The sequence below is a fragment of the Ailuropoda melanoleuca genome, chromosome 8 (genome assembly GCF_002007445.2).
Source record: "Ailuropoda melanoleuca isolate Jingjing chromosome 8, ASM200744v2, whole genome shotgun sequence".
Taxonomy (NCBI): Eukaryota; Metazoa; Chordata; class Mammalia; order Carnivora; family Ursidae; genus Ailuropoda; species Ailuropoda melanoleuca.
In genome coordinates, this window is record NC_048225.1 from 103,415,181 (window position 1) to 103,420,035 (window position 4,855).

The following is a 4,855-nucleotide window of genomic DNA, read 5'->3' on the forward strand; positions in this document are numbered from 1 at the left end:
CATTTATGTAAGGCATACTTGTTGAACTTATATTATGGGCCAGAGACTGTGTTCTGTTCTAAGAACAATGATGAGTAAGTCATAGTCTTTGCCTTCAAAAATCTCCCAGCCTAATGAGGGAGATAGCAAGTCATCAGTGCCAAGTGCCATCACAGAAGTGCTCTCAAGGTGCCATGAGTGCACAGAGGAAAGAAGGACAAAATCTAATCACTAGTGTGTGAGGATATGGTGGAGGTTGGTCATGGAAGACTTCAGAAAAAAACTTTTAAAATGGATTTTTTTTAAAGGATTTTATTTATTTATGTGACAGAGAAACAGCCAGCGAGAGAGGGAACACAGCAGGGGAGTGGGAGAGGAAGAAGCAGGCTCCCAGTGGAGGAGCCTGATGTGGGGCTCAATCCCAGAACGCCGGGATCACGCCCTGAGCCGAAGGCAGACGCTTAACGACTGCGTTACCCAGGCGCCCCTAAAAATGGATTTTGCAGGCAAAATAACTCTTCTTTTTTGGGAGGGGAGTTTACTATTTATTTATGACAAATATCCCACATTCGTGATCTTCTCCAGTCAGAAGTTCTTTGAAACGGTGCCATCGGCCTTGGCCAGTCAGAGGATGGCGTCATCAGACTCCCCCATCCTGCAAATGGCCCTACAGATAGCGTGGGTTTTGAACTGGCCGCTGAACCTGCCCGTCACTTTGTCAGCCTCGGCCACATTTATCTGGATGGACGTGTGGTCCTTGGCGCCGATGATGCAGTTGCTGGCAGAGCATTTCCACGGCACGTACAGGTCCACGAACTCACTGGTGTCGTTCTGCACGCCGAGGGCTCACCTGTTGCCACCACCACGAGCACGAGCACAGAAAGCCAAAATAACTCTTCTTCACTCCAGAAAGAGCTTTGTGAATCTACCTAAATATTTGTTTAAATAAGGCAAATAGAAAGCAATGCAAGTTTCAATAAGAAGTCATCAGTGAATCAATTAGCTAATTTTGAGTCCAGCATCATGCTAAGAGGTTCAGGAGAATACAGATTATGCAGATGATTCAATCATGCTTTCTAGAGAATAAATATTCTCTCAGATTCCCACTTACTAGTTTTCTTTTTTGCAGATGGCTGATCCCATGCATTGAAGGCAAATATATTTAGAAGCTGTAGAGTTATCTTATTGATATTGACATCCTGATCTATTATCTGCTTACCTATTGCTGCATAACGGATTACCCCCAAATTTAGCAACTTAAACAATAAGCATTTCTCGTCTCACAGAGTTTCTGAGGGTTGGGGATCCAGGAGTAGCTTAGCTGAATCCTTCTGGCTCAGGGTCTCTTAGAAGGTCTCTAAGACCTTGGGGTCATGAATTCAAGCCCCACATTGGGTGTAGAGATTACTTTAAAAAATAATAAAAAAAGAAGTGTCACTAAGTCTAGCCCATACTCAATGGGAAGAGATTACATCAGCACAAGGGCATGCACACCAAAAAGTGGGGATCATTGGGGGCCACCTTGGAGACTTACTACCACAGAGACCCTCATACACCGACTACGATATTAACAATCTGGAAGCCTAGTGGCACTGAGATTGAAATGGCCAATTCACCTTTGCCTCATTTTCCACATGGAACTTTAAAGATTTATTTATTTTTTGAGAGAGAGAGAGAGCGCTCACATGCACGTGCAGAGAGGGGGAGAGGGAGAGAATCTCAAGCAGACTCTATCTTGGGGCTCAAACCCACGACCCTGAGATCATGACCTGAGCTGAAACTAAGAGTTCGGCGCTCAACTGACCGAGCCACCCAGGTGCACTCCACATGGAACTTTAAAGAAAAGGGCCTAATTCTTAGACATGAAATTATTTTGTAAGCTCCAGTCCTCTTTGTGGTTATTATACTATTACACCCCAAAATAAAATGTTATAGTTTTACTGAGAACTGTATTCAGCCCCATGCTGGGAGAAATACCTGAGATCTCAGGAGGCAACTTCTGGGAATCTCCTAGGGCAGAGTCATTATCCGCTGGCAGTTTAGAATTACGCAGGATTATGCCTTCTTTTATTCTAGGGGCTGAGGATGCAGCAGTGAACAAGACAGAGGGGAGCGGGGATGATGTTACAGATTGAATGTTTGTGTACCCCCCAAATTCATATGTTGAAGCCCAGATCCCCATTGTGATAATTTTTGGAGATGGGGCCATCGGTAGTTGATTGGATAAAGTCCTGAGGGTGGGGACTCCGTGATTAGGATTCGTTTCTTATAAGAAGAGGAAGAGAGATGAGAGCCCTCTGTTCACCAAGGGAGCATACAGGGAGAAGTGGCCATCTGTAAGCTAGGAAGAGTTGTCGTCAGGAACCCAAATGGCTGGCGCCTTGATCTGGGACTTCCAGCCTCTAGAACTGTGGGAAGTGAATTTCTGTCGTGTAGGACAGCCAGTCTGTGGCAGCTTGCTCTAGCAGCCTGAGCAGACTAACATAAGGGGCTACTGTCACCTGATGGAGCAGAAGCAAGACTGAACTCACGGTGTCAGGGTTCTACAGTGTGTTCAGGGGTACAGGAATCTGCAGGCTTCACGACAGCGTCTGTCTGCAGAGGGGCAGGGCTGACGGAAGGGAGCTCCAACAGCTGAAGAAGTTACCGAAAATGTGACTGGGGAGCAGGGAAGTAAACATGTGGAGGGCCGGAGTGCTAAGCCGATAGTAGAATATTTGGAGAGGATTCACACTGTTGACACAGGGGTGGGGTCACTCTGGTCATTGGTGGGGATCGCAGTGATGAAATATTGTGTTTAACAGCGTAGTCTTCCGTTTGCATACAGTTTGTCATGAAAGAGATACTTAAAGTGGGAATGAGTGCTAAGACCTAGTTTACTTTTCTGGGACTCAAGAGAGTCTTGCAGAGAAGCTTGTTTACAATCAGAGTCAAGCCACGAAACACAGCAGATTGCTCACCCTCATGCACCCCGGCGACAAGAAAGTTCTCGTTCTTGCGTAGAGCAAGTAACCCAGCTGGGATGTATCTGATTCTTCTCTAAGAGTGTTTGGAAGGAGATGATTCTAGGCTTGAGTCAAAATCAGGGAAAGTTTTGGGGGAGACCTACATGCTCAAGGGAACTGATTCAGCTGCCATGACAAAGGCCAATGTCACCATGGCTTATATCAGACAGGAATGTATCAGTCTCTCCTATAATTGTCCAAGAACAGGCAGAACAGAACTTTATGGGGCTCCGTGGTATCAGAGACCCGTACTCCTTTTTCACTGCCCTTTGTTCATCTCATGGCCTTCAGGCTATCCCATAACTGTGAGAGCTCCTGCCACCATACCCACATTCCAGACAGCAGAAGGTAGAAAGAGACAATGGAAAGCATATATATTCTTTATGGTGAAGGACAGAACCAGGAAGTTGCACATACCACTCTGTGTACGTCCTGTGGGGCAGAACCAGGAAGTTGTGTTTCACTTCTGCTTAGGTTCTATCGGCCGGAACCTAGGCGCACGGCTAGATTTTGCTGCAGGGGAGCCTGGGAAAATGCAGTCTTTTGATTGGCAGTCATTTTCTCGGCTAAAACTTGTATTGCTCTAGAAGGGAGAAACATACTGGGGGAACAACTAGCAGTCTCAGATGTCACAACCTCCCGTAATCTTGTCTGCAAGGAAGGCAAATCAGATCAGTCATCGCCAGGTAAATACCCTATCTTTTCACGAGACTATAAACTGTATGACGCAAGGACCCTGTCTCTTTTTGCTCTTCACTTTATCCTCATTTCCTAGCATAATTCCTGCTACATAGTAGCTTCTCGATACAAATTTAATAAATAAATGGATGAATGAGAGGCAGCTAGATGTAAGAATTCCAGAAGACCCTTCGTTGTGCCTTTTCCCAAGAACTTTTCTGCAAGGCTCAAGACCACTTGGCTTCTTGTTAAAATTAAACCTGAGGTCTGTTGGGAGTTTTTCCACAAAGTGAAATTTCCTGCCCTCCATACCCTGCCAAGTGGTGTGGTTTCTTTATACCCTTGGTCTGATGTCTGCTGATGGTGAACTTGAGATGATGTCGTGCTCCGAGAGCAGCTGGATGGCATATGCTATGAGAAAGCTGGGATCCTCCACGGCTCTGATGTGTCATTCCTGTAAGCAAACCTGGTATCTTCCTGAGAATTTTATCCCAAGGTCTCCTATATTACACAGATTAATTCTTACAGATAGGAGGGGCCTGCTTTGGAGCAAGTGAGGCATATGTTGGGAGCTGTTGGGCAGGCCAGCTCCAGGTGGCCGAGCATCCAGCCTCCTCAGCTTGGAGCCTGGGTCAGCCTTGCGGCTCTCCCCTGAGGGCTGTGTTTCCAGCCCCCGCATTTAATAAGCTGAGAGAATTGAAAACAGTAAAATATGGAAGATAATACACCAGTCAATAAAAAGATCAAGTAAACTAAGAAGAAATAAAAAGATGGTAAAAACAGTAAAAAAAAAAAAAAAGGCAGCTGGCAAAGTGATAATATGAACTAAAAATAAACCAAATAAGCTAAAAAGAAATGAAAAGATAGAACAAAGACACGATAAGGCAAAGGTTAGAAATAAAAGATGGAGAATAAAAAGATAATACAATAACAATAAATTGAGAAGATAAGATGAGATAAAAGCAAATAGTATGAAATAGCTAGAACAAAGACGGAACAGAGATTAAAAATGACAGAGATAAGTAAAATCATTAAAACCAGAAAAATAAAAGACTAAAGGGATTAAAACAATAAAATGTGTTAAACCAATACCAGAAGAAATAAAAAATTTAAAAGACTAGGCTATGGCGGAAGAGAGTAATAGATCAATTTTGTTTCAAATTAAGCTAATACAGCAATGCTAGTACAAAACC

General features: G+C 44.2%; 1 pseudogene; it reads right to left on the reverse strand.

Annotated features, from left to right (window-relative positions):
- Positions 1–356: 356 nt before the first annotated feature.
- The window catches only part of LOC109489463, a 13,904-nt pseudogene continuing 9,405 nt past the window's right edge, over positions 357–4,855 (reverse strand).